Raw genomic sequence first — 23,275 nt, 5'->3', positions numbered from 1 at the left:
CGCGGTCACCACCACCCAGAAGCCTCGGCCTAGCAGCCCGCCCACACCTCCAGCGCGCGCTTCCTGCCACGTTGCGCAGGGGCTCAGGGCCAGACACTGCGGCGCTGGGCCTCGGGGAGGGCCGTAACAACGACCGCCTCCCCGCCACCCCCGCCGACCTGCGCAGTAGTTGCGCTTTTGGGACCTGAGCCAATAGCAAGAGGCCGTTCCCCGGGCTCAGCAACCAATCAAATGACGAAACCGAGGAGGCGGCGGGTAAACCGACTCCCCCAGGGGGGAGGGTGGCGGGACGCCAAAGCAGGAGCCACTTTCACTGACCCTCCTCTCCCCCTTTCCTCCCCCCCGCAGGAGGCCGACCGCGCCCGCCGATCCAACTCTCCCCACCTACCTACCCACCCCACCCAGGGAGCAATGCGAATCCCTAGGCGGCTGCGCACTCCCGAGGCTGTAACTGACAGGCGCTTTACTCCAACCAGAACACGCCATTTGTGTTTTCACACACGGCGGGAGGAGAAGCGGCCAATCAGTGACAAAAGCTGAACCGGAAGCGGTCCTCCCTCTGCAGGAGCAATGGCTCCGTCCGGATTCGAGCCCTTTCCGCTCCTTCTCCCTCCCCCTCCGGTTGCCGCCGAGTGGGCGGCATTCCCGCTTTCCTCTGACCTCTTCTTTCCCTTCCAGCGTAATAAATGCTATACTCCCGACTTCCCGTGGGAGAAGGCGATCACCAGTAACCGGTCAGACCACCTCGGTCACCATTCTCCCCGCCGGATCCAGCGGACCTCCCTCCCACCAGAGTTCCGCTCCCCTACCTAGCCGTGGCTCTCTGAGGAGACGGAGCCCCAGAGCACAGCCTCTTCTCTAGGCGGCCCCGGCGGCTTCCGCTGATTGGCGGCGAGCTGGCCAATGGGTGCGGGGCGGTGGGCGGAGAGGCCAATGGCGCGGCGAGAGGGGGCGTGTCTCGGGTGCCCCTGGCGCCGGCGCTGGGAATCCCCGTGCGGTCAGTGGCGTTTCCGCTCGGGCAGCGGGCTGAGTGAGCTGCCGCCGCCGCTGCCGACGCCGCCGCAGCCGTCGGGGGAGGGGCGGCCGCCGCCCGCCTGCGCTCAGAGACTCACGCAGCCCCAGTCCCGCCAGTCGGCCAACACAGTAGTGCCGTCCCCCTCCTCCCCTGGCCCTTCCCCCTCCCCGTCTTTGGTCGCTCCGCCTTTCTGCCCCCACCCCCACATCACGGGCACGGGCCATTCCCGGCCAGGAAACGCCGTGGCGCCGCGTTGGGCCTAACTCGAGTTCTGCTGCCCCTCGGGAGTGCCGTGCGCCGCAGCCCGGGCCTAGCGCCTGGGACAAGGTAAGGGTCCGACAGAAAAGAGGGACCTACCCTCACGACCGGGCCCCGGGGGAGGGAAGGGTCACCTCCTCCGTCTCCCCGCGCTCGTTCTCGGGACGTGGGCCTGGCCCTCACCAGGCTCTTAGAAGGAGGATGCTGCCCCTTCTCATCCCCCTCGCCACTCCCTATACACCGTTGCATTTCTTTTTCCCAGGAACAGCGGCCCCTTCGGTAACCTAGTCGACCCCACGACCCTTTTCATGTCTTTCCTGGGTCAGGACGCTTCCCCTCCCCCACGTCTCTTCACCCCCTTTCCTGGGAAGTGCCTACTCCACGTTTACCTTTGACTTGAGGATAGGCCTCTCGCTACTCTCCTCTCAAAATACACAGGCATACTTTTTCCCCCCACCCTCGTTCGCGCGGCCTGGTGACAACTCATGGCTCTGGGGGCCTCGTTCTCCCCTCCATAATGTTCCTGGACGCCTTTTCTCTCGTTCTCGGGTCCCCATCTCACATGATTGCTTCCTTTCCCACCCTTAAGACATTACCTTCGCCACCCCTACTTCACATTCTTGGGTTCTCAGTGGCGTCTGCCCTAGTATCTCTAAAATAGCCCTATTGAATTTGTAGGGTTTGAGCTTGGAGTTGAGCCAGATTGTGTCGTTCTCCCTGCCTTGGGCGTGGAAAGCGATCATTTGAGAACGTCTTTAAAGGCAGAAAAATTTACCCTTTATGAATTTCCCATTCTCTGCGTGGAAGCCAGGGATGCGAAGTGAATGGCGGTGAGAAAAAGCCTTGGTTTTTAAGTAGGTGTATCGCGTGAGAGGGAAAGTTTAACTGTTGGGAAAGCCCCTTCTATACTAATTTATTCTACAGAGCTCTTTTGCTTGTCTCACTTCTTAGGAATAACTGGTCTTTCCCTTGGATACTGATGCTGCAGCCAGCCAGCTCTGCTGGTCTGGGTCAGGAGTGCGTGTATGACCTGCATTTTCTGCTTTCTCATGTTACTTGTGCAATGTGTTCACCAGTAATTCATTTCTTGCCCAGATCTCTGGGTTCCAAGGGGCTTTGTCTACACTTTAGTTTATGTCTCCAATTTCCCCCGTGCTCATAGTACTGAAAGAATTCCAAAATTCTCTGTGAATTTTCTTCATCACTTGACTAAACAAGTTGTTTTTAAATGACTTATTTGTAACCAAGGTCATATTTACGTTTTTTGTTGGGCAGATGGTACATAGCTATACTTTTGATTGAGGAGGATCCAGCTGAGTTGAGTGTTATGCTTTTCAGGAGAATGTTTGTGTACCCCCTATTTGGGAAGATTTCTTGGTGGTTAATTTTATATTATTAATGTTTTTAGGTCCTTCAGAAAAAAAGTTACAATTTGAAATTTTAGATGTGTGGAATCTGAGCTAGGACTAAAGCAGAGAATATTTATACAGAGGTTTCTGGCCCTCTTGGAGGACACAGGAAATTTTTTTTATTGGATTTCTTCCAGTTTTCTCAGGATCATTAGTTTTTTTTTCTATAGCCAAAAATTCTGGCCCGTTATGGGATTAGCGTCTTTAAGGTTTACTCAGACTGTCATTAAGATAGAAAAATGAATTATGTCCTTTGGTAGGACATGACACAAGACTTTCTCTAGCTGCAAATTTAAATTTGACTGTAAAGAGAGTGCTTGGGAAATTGGCCTTTTAAAGACTAAAGCTTAATCTTCACTCCTAAATTAATTAAAATGGATATCTGGAATTTGGTAAATACTGATTTTTCTAATAAAAGGCCTTTGGTTTAAAACCAAAGCGAGTGACCTTAGCATTGTTTCTTTCTGAAAGCATAATTCCAGCCCTTCTGGCATGGAGCGTTGGTCCAAAAAAAAAAAAAAGTGTGTAAAGGGTGGGGGTGGGGTAAGGAGAAGGTTGTTCCTTTGGGTTGGATCACAGGGGTGAGTATACAAGGCAGCAGCAGCTGCTGGCTCTGGAGCTCTGGTTGCTACGTGAGAAGCTTGAGTAGTGCTGGCTGCTGTCTCCAGGGAAGGACAGCAGTGCAGCGTCCATTAATGCTGTTGGCTGCAGGGAGCTGCACTTAGGCAATGGCTGCTTCAGGGACTAAGAAGAAACCTTGCTTTCCTGGGAATTTTCACTGCTGAGCTGGTTTGCATTTTATTGGTGGGGAGATGAGAATTAGCAATTCACAACCTTCTACCCATTTATGGATATCAGCATCTGGAAACTGGATCATAGTTAAAGACTTCTTTTTTGTTTAGTTTTGTTTTTTGGGCAGATTTTTGGGGTTTAGCTGCAAATTTGTGCTTGAATAGGACTGAAAGTTCCATTAGAGTTAATTTTTCAATCCATTTAAAAGCCAAAGTAATAAGAATTTAAGAATCTTCCTGAGAACCAGAATCAGAAAAATATCAGTTCTTTTTTCTGCAACTGACATGTTTTTCTCCAACTCTTTGATCATTGATTCAGATTTAACATTTTGTTGTCTCCTTCCTTTCAATTGTTAGGCCATATTTACCTTACTGAATAGATGTTTTGTTAAACATTTTACTAAATTTAGAATCTTAAACTCTGAAAAGAACTGCCCTTTCAGAATGATTTGTAAAGATAAATGTCAAGTATTTTCTTAATTTCTATATTGGTAATATCTCCAGATTAGATTATTTATTTGGTGTTTGGCCTATAAAATGGATTCATCATATATGTGTTGGATATAGTCTTAAAAGATCACAAGGCTGTATGCTTGGCCGTGATCCATCTGAAATGTAGGACAGACCAGACGGATATTCAGAAATTGAGTAAGTCTAGTGTACAGGATACTTGAGAAGATGGCCTCTGAGCCCCTATGTGGTCTCCCATCCCCCACAGCTCCTGCACATTAGGAAGATCTCTGATTAAGGAGAACAGTTTGAGTATGGAAGTACTTAGAGAACCACCATCCAAATACACCACCGATTACATACAATATTTAACAGATGCATTTTCTCCCTCTCCCAAGACTCTTGCATCCTATTTTTTTCTCTCAAAATCTTGATATGTTCAGTTTTGTGTAAATGTACTTAAATCCCACAATCATCTGTAATATATAGCATGACTCTTGTATTTGTGGCAGGGAACCAGAAAGAATGGAAATGAGTTTTATCATTCACAAATGTGGCTTGCATTGTGTCTCAGCGATACAGGCTAATGAATCAGAACCTTTCATGGATAATATTTTAGGTGGTTCTAACTCTCATTACTATCATATGTAAAAGATACCATAAAAGAAACTAGATAAATAATGGTTTCACTCATAGTGGCTGTTTTACATTTTAGATATAAATGTTTTTTAGTTTATTATATAATATGAAAATTACCTTATAAAATAATTGCTTTTTCACTTGTATATGCTGTTGTTTGGAACCCCTTGTGATCTTGATGTAATCCTTTTCTGAAAGGTCATAGAGGCCCTTTTCATAGGATTTATTGAACCAGTATGCTTGAAAATTTTAATCTTCTGATACTGTTTTGTGTCCAGGAACTTACATACTTTCTGAAGTTATTCTGGCCTTTCTGGGGTAGAGTGGCTATTTAATTTTTGCCTTTGGACAGGAAGATAATATAGCGCAGAATGCAGATGTAATAAGAATTTTTACTTTTTCCTCTTTCTGTTGAAATAACTTAGGAAACAGTAGGCCATAGTCAACAACAGTCAATGAGTATTGGAAACATCTTTTCAATGAGTATAGATCATGAATAGAATAAAATTTTCTTATAACTTCTGGTTCCATTCTTGTGATTTGTCAGTTTAACCTGAAACTAAATGGCCTAACAGTGAATTTTATTTATAAAAATTGTTTCAGGTATTGAAAACTAAAACTCTTGATAGGGACATTTTAAGGCATAACTTACTTTGACTGCAAAATGTATGATAGTATAATAGAACTGGTGGTTATTTGCAATTTGATTAAAAACATCCTTTCAGGGGCATTCCTTAAAAAAAAAAAGAAAAGTGTAATATGTCTGTGAGTGATTGGTACCATTCTTTACTGCCCAAAATTCCAAAATGTGGTAAAATGACATTTTTAATCTTTCATTTGATGAAGAGATACCAGTGATTGGTATCTCTTTTGGTAAAGCTTCAGGGAAGTTCAGGAAAGGTGAGAAAATATAATTTCTTTCTGTTATCAATACATATTTTGTTAAATCAGGTAGAGTTTTATGAAAACTTTCCTGTTGTATAGTCAAGTCTAAATTAAATAAAAGATACCCAAAAACTTGGGGGTTGTTGGAAAGCATCACTTTAGAGAATTCTCTTATTCTGACAAAACATATTCAAACTCCTAACACTTTATGAAGGAAACTATGAGATACAATAAAGGAACAATGAAGCTAAATCTCAGCCTACTTTATAGGAGCCCTCAGGGAGCAAGGAATTTGTAATCCCATCCTTCCTCAGTTTTTCCATCATATTGGTTTTGTTTGCTAAATACCTCAGGGAGAAATGTAAGGGTCACATTAAATATCTTTGATATAAAGACAAAAATTCTGCTTATTGGAATAATGTCTTAGTAGTTTTAAAATACTAAGAGTATTGGCCAGTTTTGCCTCGTGTTTTCAACTGTTGGCTTGGTCTGACTTTTCTGTGGTCTTCTGTCTTTGTACTATGAGAATTCTCACGAGTTTTGATGGCAAACTAAAGTAATAAGAATCATTTCCTTAGCCATGTTAGTTATGTATATATACCCAGAGCTAGGAATACTCCTTGGCCTATGTTAAGAGCCACAAAAAGTGGAGAATATAGGAATTTTTACAGAATTTGTTTCTGTCTGGAGAACCTAATTGAGGGAAGATGCCGAATTCCTTGCTGTTCTGTTTGAAAAATAAATGGAAGCATGGGAGGAGCCTGAGACCTTTGCAGCAGGATTTGATCTGAGTAGAAAAGGAAGATTTTTGTTTCAAATTGCCAGCTGCTTATGTCAGACTGACTCCCTTATTATGCCTCTAGTTGGCCTGTCAATATGGCCAAACAGCCAGATAAGTGCAGGGCAGGACAAAGGGCTCTTTGCGCAGCAGGGAGGCAGTGTTAGTGGGGGAGGGGCAGGAGGTAGGAAAGACAGGAGGAGAAGGTTCTTTTCCCTGGGAGATTATTCACTTTGGCATACAATTAAAGATATCATTTGTACTTCCCACTGAAGCATTGAATTTGTGCCAACCATATATTGTTAACCTGAAATTTAGTATAATCCTGAATATCTGGTGGGGACCCATCCCTTTCTCCAAGAAAAAATAAAAAACTAAAGCTTTGTATAGAATAAAAGAAAATAAACCCCATGCTCTCCACACTCCTAAATACAAATCACCCTTTGAGTAAACCAGTTCTAGAGCATCTGACAGCACAGTTCTCATTAAAAAATTGAAAAGAATAGTCTATCTGAATAAAACTTATATATTAACACATACATTGTCTTTATTTGGGTTGGGATTACACCAGATTAGGTAGAATAATTTGTTTCCCCTTGTGAAATAGTTAAATATTGTTAGCTCCAGATTTTGTATCAGTAATATAGACAGCACCCTCTAGCATTCATGTGTTGGCTTGCCATCATGTAAAATGCTAACTGAAAAAAGGCTACTTATTGTTTCAGTCTCATCCCTACTTCCTGGAGAACCTGATATTCCCTGGAGATTACTCCCTCCCCCACATTTTAGTGTTGGGGCAACCTTGTTTGATACATTTGTGCTCAGCTCCCAAATGAAATTGGGGCAGTTGCATCCATACTATTAGAATTAATATGAATCATAGAGTTGGAAGAGATATATGGGTTACCTGGCCCTTTAAGCAAAATCATAATGAACTATTTCAAAGTTTGAGTCCCTATGGAAGTTTTCATTAAAATTTAAAAGGATCGGTGTCCTGAACAGTATTTTTTGTTACTTTTCAGTAAATGTCAAATAATACATGTGTGCTAGTTCATTTAAAAAACCCAAAATATTAAAGAATTGCATTCACAGATTAGGTAGCAATTAGACTGCACAAGGATTCCTCTTTTATAAAGGAGTATATGCTGAGGTTCTCTACAAGTCTTAATATATTTTAAGAGAATTTGGTTTTTAGAAATAATTAGTTAGAACTCAGTTTTCCAAGTGTATATCTGTTGCTTGAATTGAATACCACCTGTATTGTGAGTTATTATTAAACGAGCCTTAAAGTTTTCCCTTCTATCCAGACTGCTGGAGACAGTAAGGAAACTGGAATGTTAATTTTGCTTATGGATCTAGAGCTGTGGCTGTTAGCAAAGAAGAGATGCTTTAACCTAATAGAATAACTGAAAAACTGCCTTTAATGCACATTGTAATATTAAGCAAACCTAACCAAATTTTGTGTCATTTACTTTCTGTGTGTGTATTTTTTGGCAGTAATGAATATTTTTATCTGAAAGGGAAATTCGAGTAATTATCATTGCCATTCGTTAGCACTTCATCAGTAAAATAGCAACAATATTAACATGGTATTTAGTAAGCTATATTTTATATTACTATAGAAATTTAGAGTTGTCATTTCTTTATCATTCATTCACATGGATTATTTTCATAGATTTGTGGGACTAAAATAGAAGCCATCTAGTTCCAAACCTGGACTCCATTCCAGACAGTTTACATGTACTAAGACCCATGTCGCTACCTCAAGTAAACATCGTTTGTGCACGGTCGTACACACGTACACTTCCCAAATAATTAGAAATCTCTCCATTGTGGCTTCTACTGCTCCTATTACCTGAATCTTGCCAGAGGCCCTAAAAAGTTACTAGCAACTGTGTGTGTGTGTGGCGACAGGAGGATGGGGGGGGAGGCACATTTTGATCCCAAAGGTTTTGATAACTGCTTTGGCTCCCCAAACAGCTAATCTCATTTTGAACAAGACTCAGCCAGCAGTAGGCTAGAATGGAGGTGAAACGCGGCACTGTACCTCATCTTGCCTTTGCAGCTGCTCCACCTTATTTCCTGCTATTATTATCCCTCAACGCCTCTCCCCAGCAAAAAAGAAACTAGGACAAAGGGGGAAAATTAGATGGGCTAATATGAGTTTTACTGTGGTTATGGGTTTGTTTGTATGTACTTAAAATACAAAGCTCATTTGTCCTATTTTTAAGTCAGTAGAAAAAGAGATTTTATAACTTCAGTATCTTCTACTTTCTTGATAAACAATTTCAGATTCTCAGCTTTATAGAAAAAAATGTTTTTAAGCATACTTAATTTTTCATTGGCTGTTCAGACAATCATTAATACCACCAGATGCCACTGTATTATTAGCTTGAAGAAAGGGAAAACCTCTTATGTAGATATTTGCAATTCGTATTGGGGATTGCTAACTTGTATAATTCAGATTTATGACTTAAATAAGGTTAAAATATCAAACCTTTATTTTGTGCTTACCGCTTTATCTTACTGGAGGTGAAATTAATTGTTCAAATATAAATTTTTCATTCTCCAGAATTTTTTCTTCAAGCTTCATAATTAATGTTCTTCAAGCCTTCTTTTTCCCACAGTACCAGCCCCCAAACATACCAATACATTTTATTTTTATCATTTTTACTGTTGTCTTCTGGTGCTGAGATCTTCTCACTCCTGAAATGTGAAGACTCAAATAAATCCAGAAATCTAATCAGGTGTGTGCACTGCTGAATATAGTAAGAGGATTATTTCATAATTCTTATGAATTATGATTTGGTTAGGCTGTTCCATTATCATGTTAGCATATTTAATAATGTTGACGTGTTAATTTTAATATATGTCCAGATGGATCTCATTGTTTTATATTTGTACCCATTGTTTGTCATTTCATACAAGGTTTTTTGTTTGGTGTTTTTTTTTTTTTTTCCTGTCTCCATGGTTTTTTATTCCTGTCCTGTTATGATCTTTGCCCTGTGTTGAAAAATTCTATTGCCTTCCACCAACCTCTGCGTGCCACAACACATACAATTTATACTCTCACAGCTTGGTGAAGGAGGATGGTCTGTAGTTAATAATCATCTGTTTGGGCATTCCTGGTATCCAAGGAAGATTTTATTTATGAGGAAGAACCTGGAAGGACCTGTAGGCAATTAGACTGCCTCTGCATTTTTGTTACCTTTTCCTTTATTAACTGTAGGCTGTTAAGAGTTGACTTGTTTTATAAGAGAAACCAGACAGAAAAGGAGGAGCCACAGTTACATATGACTATTTAAAAAACAAATGTTTATTATAATATTTGGGGTAGAATCTTGGGGTACTTGAAAAGAAAAAAACTTTTCGTTCTGAAGACAAAAGAGTTTAACCTAATGTAGAACAAAGAGGACTTGTTAAGACAGTATGATTGATTGCATGCTGAATGCAGCACTAGATTATTGTCTGAATGCATAAATTTTTATGTTCTCAATTTCTATGGTGCAAACTACTATAGCCATGTGAGTTAAATGTCTGTATGCCTACAACCTGAAAAATATTAGGGGAATGACTTTTTCAAAAAAAATAAATAGGGCCGGCTGAGTGGCGTGATGGTTAAGAACTGGCTTGGGACGCCAGAGGGCCCCGGTTCGGATCCCACATATGAGGGCCAGTGACACTGCCCTCCACAGCTAAGATGCTGAACAACAGCTCAACCTGAAGCTGGGCTGCCATGAGTCGCCGGCGTAGGCTGCAGCCCCTGTGGCAGTGGGTTGCCATGGGCTACCGTGAGCAGCCAGCAGCCGCTGTGAGTGGCCGTCCAGAAGCCGGTGACTGATCTGCCTCACCTGGGAAGAGCACAATGATGGTGCCAACTTGGGCCAGTGAAGCAACGTCCTCCACAACTAGACTGAAGAACAAAAGGACAGCAACGTGTCTGTTCCCCTTCCCCCAATTCCCCAGCGCTGTTCCCATCCTCCCAATTCCCCAATAAAAATCTTTAAAAATAAATAAATAAATAAATAACAGGTCTGAGGAAAATGTAGTAGCAACCCAAATTTTTGAAGTCCCTTTTTAATTATTTTTCTTGTTAGACAAATTTAATTTATGGGAATTAGAACTTCAATGTCATAGCTTAGTAATAGAACAAAATAATGGTAGATTGACAGGGTGTCAATGCACATTTTAAGATGAAGCTCAATTATACAGAATTATTACATATTTAGGCTTTTTTTTTAATTGGGGAATAGCCATCATCACTGGTTACTCATTGCATTCATGCTGCAATGGCATAGTTGACTCTTTTAGGGAGGGCATATCTCACAGTGGCCCATGTGGGGATCAAACCGGCAACCTTGGTGTTACCAGCACCACACTCTAACCAACTGAGCTAACCACTCACCCCTATTTAGGCTACTTTTATTGAAAAGTTTACTCAGTATTTAAAACTCTTATGATGTGGCATAAAATATTCACAGATTAAATAGTCAATTTATTGGTGGCACGTTATATAAGCAATAATTCTTTTTTTTTTTTTTTTAAGCTGAGCCATCCTGGCAATAATTCTATTTTTAAAGTCAGATGTGTACTAGAAACCAAGAAATGAAAATTACGCTAATAATCACATAACAGAGCTCTGAAGTAGACATTCCACTTAGACCAAGTAGGTAATAATGCCAGCCCCAAGCCTTGCTCTTCGGAGCCTAGGCTGGTTGACTTGACCCAGATGTTTTTGCCTCACTCTTCCTTACTTAACCCCTAGGCTGTCAATATTTGAAGTGTTGCTAGGAATACAGTATCCATTGGTAAACTGAGTGGGACTCTGACTGGGCCATGTGTGGAGGCCCAGAGGAAGCAAGGTTCTGGGTAAGTATAACTTTCCTCTCATGGTTTGTCATGGAAAGGAATTGCTGGAATTTTGCAGAGTACACTGAGCAACAAGAAGAGAAGTAGACATATCCCACTTTATGAAATAATTATGTGCCAGGCAAGAGAGATGAAAAGTAATTTTTTGTGTAGACTGCCTTAGTTTTTCTGAAAACTAAAATTAAAATGTGTTTCTATGGAAAATAATTACCTGAAGGATTGCGTTGAATATCTTTTGTGAAAATGATTGTAAAATTTAGCCTTTTATAGATAGAGTGACCATATGTCTTGGTTTCCCTCGGACAGTCCTGGTTTATGCCTACTGCATAATTAATAATAGCACCCCTTTCACTCTCAAAATGCCCCAGTTTGGACCATAAATTATATGTTCACCGTAATTTTAGAGAATCATGGAACTTTCTGTCACTACATAGCAACCCATTTTTCTTTTACAGAGCTCTTCTGAGTCTCTTCTCTGCTAGGATTTATCTGTTGGCCTCTGAATCCCCATTTCCACATGAGCAGTTTTTAGAAAGCCTTTTTCTTTTTTAATTGGTGGTGAGGGAGGGGATATAGATTTAATGATTTTTTTTTGTTATGAAAAAGTCCAAATACAATAAAATAGAGGGAATAGAAAAATGGACTCCTTTTAGTTTTTATTTAAACCGTTCCATTTGATCAAGATAAGGTTCATACATTGCACTTGGTTGATAAATTTGATTCTCTCTAATTTATAGGTTCTCTCTCCCTCTCTCTTTCATATAATATAGTTGTTAAAGGAATTTATCATCATGCAAAGTTCCTACTCTTTAGATTTTGGAGGTTGCATCTACTTGGTGTGATTTAATTGATTTAACATACTCTATTAGATGACCCCCTGCCCATATTTCATGTAAATTAGTGATTAGCTCCATTGTAAGTGTTCTTTATAAGAGTACTGTGTACTTCCATTAAGAGTTACATAATATCTACCTGTCTTTGTGATGTTAAGCATCTGTTGATACTTATTGCCTAGATCAACCATTCTTAAAACTTGACACTCTTAAAAATTGAAGGACTCGGGCCAGCCGAATGGCGCGTTAAGAGTTGGCTTGGGACGCCAGCTCTGAGCAGCAGGGCCCCGGCTTGGATCCCACATGAGGGCCAGTGACACTGCGACCTCTACAGCTAAGATAGTAAACAACAGCTTGACCTGGAGCTGGGCTGCCATGAGTTGCCTGTGATAGCATAGGCTACAGTGGACTGCCATGAGCTACCCCGTGAGTGGCTGGCAGCCAGCATGAGCTGCCGAAAGCCGTGGTGAGCCGCTGTCCAGTGGCCAGTGACTGATTGCCTCACCTGGGAAGAGCACAATGATAATACCAACGTGGGCCAATGAAGCGACATCCTCTACAGCTAAGATAGTAAACAACAGCTTGACCTGGAGCTGGGCTGCCATGAGTTGCCTGTGATAACATAGGCTACAGTGGACTGCCATGAGCTACCCCGTGAGTGGCTGGCAGCCAGCATGAGCTGCCGAAAGCCGTGGTGAGCCGCCGTCCAGTGGCCAGTGACTGATTGCCTCACCTGGGAAGAGCACAATGATAATACCAACGTGGGCCAATGAAGCGACATCCTCCACAACTAGACTGAAGAACAATTCCCCGATTCCCCAACGCTGTTCCCCTCCCCCAAGTCCCCAATAAAAATCTTTAAAAAAAAAAAAAAAACTGAAGGACCCAAAGAGCTTTTGTTTGTACGGGTTATATGGAAATTTACCAGATTAAAAATAAAAACTTGAGAAAAATTTTAAATAATCAACTAATTTTAAAATAACAGTAACATACCCTGCTAACATAAATAATGTGATTTTTATGAAACAACTAATTTTTAAGTGGCATTGTTTTCCATTTTTGCAAATTTCTTTATTGTCTGACTTAATAGAAGACAACTGCTTTCTCATAACTGCTTCTGCATAATTTGTGTGATAAGTTGTTTGGTTGACGAGTATGAAAAAAATCTGTCCTAAACACAGATATGTAGTTGAAAAGGGAAAGACCTCACATACTCCTGAAAGAATCTTGGGAACATTCAGGAGTTCTCAAACCACACTTTGAGAGCAACGGGCCCAGATCCATTATTTCCTTTATGGTTGTGATGATATTTTATCACTACTTCATTATTTGCTGTGAAACTCCTTCTCATTTATTATTTGGTTACCCTAAGATAAAGTTTGAATACAAAAGGCAAGATCGGCACCTGTTTTTTGCCCCTTAACAGTTTTCACAATAATGGGTTGGTAATCTAGCAACCTCCAGAGGTGATCAATGAAGTGTTATTATTGTGTACTTATAGTTGTAAATATGTTTGAGGTGTTTCACTGTCTTGCTGTTATTATTTTTGACATTCAGTTTGTCCCACATTTGACTCTTAGCTTCTAAGTCCTTCTTATTCATTCTCAATATTGCTTTCCGACTTGTTTTGTTTTGTTTTTGGTTCCTTGTATTCTCATGATAGGATGTTCCAGGATCATATTTAACATGTCCTGTCCCAAACCTAGAATTATTTCATTTTTGCAAAACTCTGGTTTCTTTTAATGGAAATGGTACTTAGAGACCATAGTCTGGGTTCTAGGAGTGTTCATTGTTCTTGAGTTGGTCCTTGTTTCTAGTTCTTTTGAATTGGACAGAACTAAAAAGTGGTTTCTTTTTTTTTCCTAAATCAGTTGTTAGTGTTTGATAACTTTTATTTTGAGTTCAGTACTATGTATTTACATAAACTTAATCTTTTCCCCACACCTAAAATTCCAATTTTTACTAACTCCAAATGTAATTATTCTTTGTTTTATCCCACAATACATACAACAGTTTTAGAATCTCAGAACAATATGCTTACTGGAAAGTGAATTTGTTTTTGTCCTTAGGATATGTCCCTCCAAAAAATATACAGTCAAATTACAATGTATTAAAATCACTTGGAATCATTCCTCTATATAGCTGTGCCACCAACTTGATACACAGTGAGTTATTTTCATTTCACTGTCAGATTTTTCAGGGATTACGTTTTGTTTTATAATTATATAAAATATAGTTACTAAGTGAAATTTACAAATCTGCATATAATCCGAGAAGTCTAGCTTCTAGTCTTTTCCACCCTGTCCCTGTATGCAACATGTGACAGATTCATTGTGATTATTTAAAGTGATATTTTGTTGTAATACTTTTGTAACACAGAAGCATTTAAAGTAGTTTATTTGCTAAAACTCATCTGCTTCCGGGTTTTCCACTAGCTAGTAAGTGTTTTTAGGCCATGGAAGAGGAACATGGACTTTTCTGTTTTTCTAGGAACCATAATTTCTTGCCTTAATATAAACAGTTATGGTAAGAAACTTTCTTTCTCTAGTAAAAATTACATCTCTAGAAAGGCTAGATCATTTTCCATTTGTCTCCAATGATTTCAGATATTTAAACCCACTTTGGACACTGGTGCTTCTTGTAATAGAAAGTTCATCAGTTAACATTTTCTTGAATGGTTCACCTTGAGACCTGAAATTTAGATATTAGAAAGAATGGCGTCTTACTTTTTGTCATTTGAAATTCAAATTATTTTATTTTTGTAAGTTTTAAATGAAATCTTTTTTAAATTTTTTATTATTAGTTTCAGGTATACTAACCAACATAATGATTAGACATTTATACCCCTTGCAAACTGATAACCCCACCAAGTCCATCTGACATCGTACATAGCTATTACAATACCATTGACTATATTCTCTATGCTGTACTTTACATCCCGTGACTATGTATACTTAATTATAGTTGACATTCAGTATTAGTTTATATTAGTTTCAGGTGTATAGTGCGGTGGCTACGCATTTATATAATCTATTAATTGATCCCCCCACAAGTCCAGTACCCATTTGACACACTGCATAGTCTTTACAACATTATTGATTATATTCCCCACACTGTATTTCATATCTCCATGACTATTTTATGACTACCAACTTGTACTTCCTAATCCCTTCACCTTTCTCACCCATCCCTCAACCCCCCTCCCATCTGGCAACCATCTTTGTCTTCTGTGTCTATGAATCTATTTCTCTTTTGTTTGCTCATTTAGTTTGTTCTTTAGATTCCACATATAAGTGAGATCACACGGTATTTGTCTTTCTCAGTCTGACTTAATTCACTTAGCCTAATATCCTCTAGTCCAGCGGTTCTCAACCTTCCTAATGCCGTGACCCCTTAATACGGTTCCTCATGTTGTGGTGACCCCCAACCATAAAATTATTTTCGTTGCTACTCTATAACTGTAATTTTGCTACTGTTATGAATAGTAATGTAAATATCTTTTTGTTTTCTGATGGTCTTAGGCAACCCCTGTGAAAGGGTCATTCGACCCCCAAAGAGGTCGCAACCCACAGGCTGAGAACCGCTGCTCTAGTCCATCCATGTTGTTGCAAATAAGATTTCTTTTTTTTTTAATGGCAGAGTAATACTCCGTTGTATAAATGAACCACATCTTCTTTATCCAAGTTGTCTCTTGATGGACATTTCGGTTGTTTCCATATCTTGGCTATTGTGAATAGCACTGCAGTAAACCTAGGGATGCATATATTTTTTGAATTAGTGTTTTGGGTTTCTTTGGATAAATACCCGGGAATGGAATTGCTGGGTCATAAGGTAGTTAAAACTTAATGGAGAGTTGAGAATCCTTAAATTCTAATCTCTTGGCAAATTTCAATTATATAATACAGAATTATCTATATTGATTGTGTTATACAGTAGATCCGAGACCTTATTCACCTTTATAACTGAAAGTTTGTACTTTTTTATTAACCTGTCCTCATTTTTCCTACAACTCAGCCTTTTGGCAACCACCATTCTACTCTGCTTCTCTAAGTTCAATTTTTTTTTTTAATTCTATATATAAGTGATACCATGCAGTAGTTGTCTTTCTCTGGCTTACTTTCATAATGCCCTCTGGGATCATCCATGTTGTCACAAATGACAGGATTTTCTTCTTTTTATGGATGAATATTCCGAGGTAGGTAGGTATATATCACATTTCCTTAATCCATTCATCCTTTGACAGACACGTTATTTCCAAACCTTGGCTATTGTGAATAGTATTTCAGTGTACTGTTGAAATACAGATATCTCTTTGAGAAAATGTTTTGTTTTCTATGTAACTATTCCCCAAAGTGGGATTGCTGGATCATATGGTAGTTTTATTTTTAATTTCTTGAGGAACCTTCACACTGTTTTCCGTAGTGACTGTACCAGTTTACTTTCCCACCAACAGTGTACAGAGGTTCCCTTTTCTCCATATCCTCATTAGCATTTGTTATCTTTTGTCTTTTTTATAATAGCCATCCTTATGGGTGTGAAGTGATATCTCATTGTGGTTTTGACTTGCATTTCCCTGATGATTGGTGATGTTGAGCACCTTTTCAAGGACATTGTTCCTTTTTATGTCTTTGGGGAAATATTTGGATCCTTCGCCCATTTTTTATTTTTTTTTATTTTTATTTTTTTTGCCATTGAGTTATATGCGTTCCTTATACATTTTTAATGTTAACCCCTTAGTGTATATGTAGTTTGCAATTTTTTCCCATTCCATACATTGCCTTCTTGTTTTGTTGATGGTTTTCCCTTTGCTGTGCAGAAGCATTTAGTTTGATGTAGTCTTGTTTGTATATTTTTGTTTTTGTCGCCCTTGATTTTAGTGTCAAATCCAAAAAATCATTAACAAGATCTTTGTCAAAGATCTTACCCCCTATTGTTTTCTTCTCATAGTTGTACGGTTTCAAGTCTTAAATTCAAGTCCATTTTGAGTTGATTTTTGTATATGATATAAGCTAGTGGTCCAGTTTCATTCTTTTGCATGTGGCTATTTAGTTTTCCCAGCAGCATTTATTGAGGAGACTATCATTTTTCTATTGTATATTCTTGGTCCCATTGTCAAAAATTAATTGGCCATATATGCTTGGATTTATTTCTGGGCTCCCTAGTCTGTTCCATTGATGTATGTATCTGTTACTATACCAATATGTCATCTATTTTGAGTACTACGAGGTGTGATCAAAAGATGTGAATGTTTAAATTTAAAAAATTTATTACAGGGCCGGCCGAGTGGTTCAGTTGGTTAAGAGCTCGCTCAAGAGTTTGAGCTCTGAGCAACAGCGGTTCGATTCCCGGCCTGAGCTGAGCAGCTGCTGAGCTGCCAACAGGTGGCAGGATGGCTCAGCTTACCAAAAAAAATAAAAAATTTTATTACAGGACTGTCCGAGTGGTGCGGTGGTTAGGAGTTGGCTTGGGACGCCAGCTCTGAGCATCAGGGCCCTGGTTCGGATCCCACATACGAGGGCCAGTGATGCTGCGCCCTCTACAGCTAAGATGGTGAACAACAGCTCAACCTGGAGCTGGGCTGCCGTGAGTCGCCGGCAATGGCGTAGGCTGCAGTAAGGGTGCAGTGGGCTGCCGTAAAGCTACCCTGAGCGGCCGGCAGCCAGCTGAGCTGCTGTGAGCATCTGTCCAATGGCCAGCGACCGATCTGCCTCAGCCAGGAAGAGCACAATGATCACAATATCATCATGGGCCAGTGAAGCGACGTCCTCCACAACTAAACTGAAGAACAAAAGAACAGCAACTTGTCTGTTCCCCTTCCCTGATTCCCCAACGCTGTTCCCTCCCCCAATTCCCCAATAAAATCTTTTTTAAAAAATTATTACAGTAAAAGACACATTGCCATTAATAATCCCCCTCAAGATACCCCCCCTTGCTTCAAACACACTTATTGTATCGTTCTTGCCACTTTCTGAAGCAGTTCTGGAAGTCACCTTTCGTGAGTGTCTTTACTTCATCCTTCATCATGCCAATACTCCATGTCACACATTGCTTCTGGTACAGAAATTTCTGTCAAAAACATTACAGTGTGTCCTTATCCACCTTATTCACCGAATCTGGCACCATGCGACTTCTGGCTTTTCCCCAAAGTCAAAATGACCATGAAATGAAAGGTAAATGTTTTTAATCGATTCAGGATATCGAAGCAGCCACAACTGCGCAACTAAAGACACTCATGAAAGAGGACTTCCAGAACTGCTTCAGAAAGTGGCAAGAATGATGGGATAAGTGTGTTCGAAGCGAGGGGGAGTATTTTGAGGGGGATTAATGGCAATGTGACTTTCACTATAATAATTATTTTTTAATTTAAATTCTCACCATATATTTTGGTCATGCCTCTTATAGCTTTGTAATACAGTTTCAAATCAGAAAGTGTGATGCTCTAGCTTTGTTCTTTCTCAAGATTGTTTTGAAACTATTCAGGGTCTTTTATGATTCCATGAAAGGAATTTTAGGATTTGTATTTCTGTGGAAAATGCCACTGGAATTTTGATAGGGGATCACATTGAATTTATAGCTCACTTTGGGTAGTATGGACATTTTAGCAATATTCTTCTAATCCACAAGCATGGAATATCTTTCCATTCATTTGTATCTTTACTTTGTTTTATCATGGTTTTATATAATTTTGAGTGTACAGATCTTTCACTTCCTTGGTTAAATATATTCCTAAGTATTTTAATATTTTTTATGCTATTGTAAATGGGATATTTTCTTAATTTTTTCTTATTTGTATAAAACGCAACTGATTGTATATTGATTTTATATCTTGCAACTTTACTGTTTATTCTAGCTTTTTTTGGTGGAATCTTTAGGGTTTTCTAGATGTAGCACCATGTCATCTGCAAACATAGCTTTACTTCTTTCTGATATGGGTGCTTTTTATTTTTCTTGCTTTATTGATCTGTTTAGGACTTCCAGTACTATTTAAAAGTGGCAGAGTAGGCCTCTTTGTCTTGTTACTGATCTTAAAACAAAAGCTTTGAACTTTTCACCATTGAGTATGTTTACTGTGAGTTTGTCATATATGGCCTTTATTATGTAAAGGTACATTTCATCTGTACTTATTGAGAATTTTTATCATGAAAAAAATGTTCAATTTGTCATATGCTTTTTCTGTATCTATTGAGATGCTCATATGATTTTTATTCTTCATTTTGTTAATGTGGTACATCACATTTATTGATTTGGGTAGTTGAACCATTTTTGCACCCAAGGAATAAACCTCACATTATCATGATGTGTTATCCTTTTAATGTATTGTTGAATTCATTTTGCTAATATTATGTTGAGTACATTTGTATCTATGTTCACCAGGAATATTGGCCTGTAGTTTTATTTTCTTTCTTTCTCTCTTTTTTTCTTTTTTTCTTTGTTTCTTTTGTTCAGTTCTTGACTGGCTTTAGTATCAGGGTACTGCTAGACTCATAAAATGAGTTTAGAAGTGTTTCCTCCTCTTCAGTGTTTTGGAAATTTTGTTTGTTTTAATACTTCGGGATTAAAGTGAGATTGAGGAATGTTAAAATGAATTCAGATTGAATGACAAGTCCTTATGCCTCCAGAATCTTTTCATTATACCACATTCCCTATCTTACTATTTTAGATATAGGGAGTTCTAGGAAAGAACAAAATGGTGTGCTAATGTTATCGTCCCCACCTCCCCAAAACAAAACAGTAACTAAAATGCACACATGTTCTACTGTTTAAAAGACTCTTTTAGAAATACATGCTGAAGTATATATATGGAGGAAATGATATGTTGCTGGTGTTTAGTTTAGAATGGAGGAGAGGTAATAGATGAAACAAGATTGAATGTGAGTTGGTAGTTATTCAAACAATGATGAGTAAATTACAGTTTTTATAAATTTTTACTTTTATACTTGAAATTTTTCACTATAAAAAGTTTTTAAATTTATCAATAGACTTGGCTGTTGAGAATCTTGTTAACGCAGACTAGTAAACAAACTCAGATGTTTCAGTCTCCCCGTTGGTGCTACTTGCCCTCTGAGCCCAATTCCTCTTGTGACTATTGTGTGATATTTCCAATCAACAGAAAAATAGAATGAGTATGTAGGTATATAATAACTTTATACTAAAATTAAATTTTAATATTTTAAAGAAGTCTATATAGATTCTGGAAAGCATTCCTGCCATGAAGATTGAGGAATCAGGATGGTAAATTAACAGTATGTTCAGGATACAATAGATTTCTTTTTATGAGATGGTTGAATTTCTGAAAAGGTATCTAATAAATATCAGATCAATGCCAAACAGTCAAGATTTCTTGAAGAAAATTAATAGGATATTTGACAAAGGGTGAAGAATATTCTATGACTGTTAGCAAATATCAGTATTAGTGGATTTGACAAATTACTAACAGAACTCAAACTGTAAATTCCTCTCCTCCACTTCACATACTGCCTTGGAAACAGGAACGTGGTTCCTATTTGCCTTCTTTATGTACTCTATTTACTTCTTTAATATGGTAACCCTGCATACCAAAAGCTGGGTGCTTGCAATGTGCCAAATATCTTGCTAGGTTCTCTTATAAATGTTATCTCAATTCTCAGAATAGTAGTTTACAAATGAACAAAGTGAATCAGAATAATCACACAACTAGTAATTGGGTGAGTCAAGTTATGATTCCAGAATCTTTTCACTATACCATGTTACGTATCTTATTTAAAGAGCCTTCCACCTCCACCAATATAATCTACCCTTTCCTCTCCTCCTAACTTTGAGTACTGCGACCTATCCTGTAGTTTAGACATTTTTTTCTTTAGGATTCTTTGCCTGGAATTGGATTGGGCTCCTGGATCTGAATAGAGAAAGGAAAAATAGATAGGTTTTTACTGAGCATTATCCCCTACTGGAGTAATTATAAATTCTGGCTTCCTTGGTATTAAAAAAAAAAAATAAAGTTAATGGGCCTCTTGCAATCACCCATACCTTACCAGTTAGTCAGTTATGGGCTTCCTTTATCCCAGACTATCTGCAGTTCAGGAAAGGGTATGGAGCAGGGGTCCATGAATTCCTAGAAGTTTTACAAGTTTTGTCTGCGTTTTTTTGAGGAAAATGTTCATAGTCCTTATCAGGTTCTCACAGAAATCTGTGATCATTCTTCAAAAAAGTTATGAACTACAGGTACCCAAGGATTTGGTTCCTAAGAGAGCAAGATACTAGACTCAGTTGATTCTTTTTAGGCTGAAAAGGTGTCTCCCTTTGACCTATTGGGCCAAGTTGCAAACCACAAAACCCACTGTGAACATACTTACTAGTTTGCTTATAAAGAAATAACCTGTGGGGGCCGGCCGAGTGGCTCTCAGTTGGTTGAGAGTTGGCTTAAGAGCGCGAGCTTTTAGCTACAGTGCCACCAGTTCGATTCCCACATGGGCCAGTGACGCTGTGCCCAAGCTGAACTGTTGCTGAGCTGCCAACAGGTGGCAGAATGGCTCAGCTGGTGTAACAACAAGATTGCCTGTTCATTGGTGGGGTACGCCCGCCCGCAACTAAGACTGAAATCTGCAACTTAAACTGAGCTGCCGCCCAGATGGCTCAGTGGATAGAGCATACGCTCTTCACAAGGCTTCTGGTTTGACTCCCGCATGGGATGGTTGCTACTCCCACCCACAACTAAGACTGAACACAGCACCTTGAGCTTAGAAGCCACGAGCTGCTGACGGGCAGCCAGATGGTGACTGGCGTCCCCCACAACAAAGATTGAAGAACAACAACTTGGCTGGTCCCCTTCCCCAATTCCCCAACACTGTACCCCTCCCCCAATTCCCTAATTTAAAAGAAAAACAAATGATCTGTGATTTCAGTTTTTATTTTTGAAAATTCAACTAATATTGCTACTAAAGATTGAAATATCAGTTTTACTCATATTAACTTGGCATAGATGCACTCTCAACTATGCTTAGTAAGCTCAATTTTTTTACAAGAGAAAATACTTTTTTAAAAGGAAGGCATTAATAATAGGTCTTCCTAAAGGAATTTGTATTTTGGTAGACTAAGGAATGGTGATAAGCAGCTTCCAAACATTGGACTTTAAAATTTTTTGGCTTGTGAGTTAGTGTTTATGTATTGTAATAGGCTGATAGCCAAATAAACATTTGTTACAGATCCCTCAAAGAAAAGATTAGGCAAATATTGTTTCCTTTGAGTTCACCAAAGTAGAATTGGTAGGAATTCATACAAGTATGTGTGTTCGAAGTTTGAAATCTGCTAGGTAAACAGTAACAAGGTAGTTATACCCATACCAATGATCAATTTTTGAATATTGATACAAGGGCAAATGGAGAGTCTAGTGGATTTCCTTCTTGGTTTCATATACAGATAGTGGAAGAGTTGGAATTTAAAAAGTGAAACACAATATTGAATCTTAGTGGATTCTTAAGAAATCCTAACTTCATTGAAGACCAATGGGTCATGTAATATTTTTAGAATTCAGGGATGAATATGACAATATCATTGCTTAAATAGGGGCTTCATGGTGGTTTGGCCCAATAAGTCAAAGGGGATACCTTCTTAGGGAGGAATCTTTGTTTCTCTTTTTTTGTCACCCTTAGTAAGTATCATCTGATATATTTACCAGGGTATAAATTCGGTAGTCTTGTAATGGCTAAATAGATAATGGTTCTTAAGGACATAAGATGAAAGGATCCTGTACAGAAGAAGCATCAGTTGTCTGTAATTATTCTAGGACACTGGTACTTTGTGGGCTAGAACCCCCAATTGTAAAAGATATATGTGTGTGTGTATGTGTATATATATATATATATTTTTTTTTAACTGTATTATCCTAATCAACAGATAACTTTTTTTGCACTTTTTTTTGAGGCTAGAAGTCCAATATCAAGATATCGGTAGGTTTGGTTTCTACTGAAGCCTCTCGGCTTGCAAGTGGCTGCCCTCTTGCTCCCTCTTCATATGGTCGTCTCTCTGTGCCCACAGATCCCTACTGTCTCTTTGTGTGTCCAAGTTTCCCTTCTTATAAAGACACCCTAATGGTCTTATTTTTAAAAAAATTATTTTTTTATTGCAGTATATTATGGTAGGTATAATTGACGTAATAGTTTCTCATTCATGTACAATGTAATGATTTGGTATTTGCAAAATGATCAGAGTAGTCTAGTTAACATCCATCATTTTACATAGTTACCCCAAAAAAATTTTCTTGTGATGAGAACTTTTAAGATCTACTCTCTTAGCAACTTTCAAATATGCAATACAGTATTAACTATCGTCATCATGCTGTATTGCATCCCAGGACTTTTTTTTTTTTTTTT

General features: G+C 39.0%; 1 protein-coding gene across 13 annotated transcripts in view; it reads left to right on the top strand.

Moving 5' to 3' along the window:
* Nucleotides 1–1,040: 1,040 nt before the first annotated feature.
* The window catches only part of SETD5 (SET domain containing 5), an 80,516-nt gene continuing 58,281 nt past the window's right edge, over nucleotides 1,041–23,275 (top strand). For all 13 annotated transcript variants that reach the window (XM_019651055.1, XM_019651056.1, XM_019651047.1 and 10 more), the window contains exon 1: nucleotides 1,041–1,342. The gene's annotated coding sequence lies outside the window, so the exon portion shown is untranslated. The remainder of the gene's footprint in view (nucleotides 1,343–23,275) is intronic.

The sequence above is a fragment of the Hipposideros armiger genome, unplaced genomic scaffold, assembly GCF_001890085.2.
Source record: "Hipposideros armiger isolate ML-2016 unplaced genomic scaffold, ASM189008v1 scaffold_152, whole genome shotgun sequence".
In the NCBI taxonomy this organism is placed as follows: Eukaryota; Metazoa; Chordata; class Mammalia; order Chiroptera; family Hipposideridae; genus Hipposideros; species Hipposideros armiger.
Note: the sequence above shows the minus strand (reverse complement) of the source record. Positions and strands in the feature narration are given on the sequence as shown.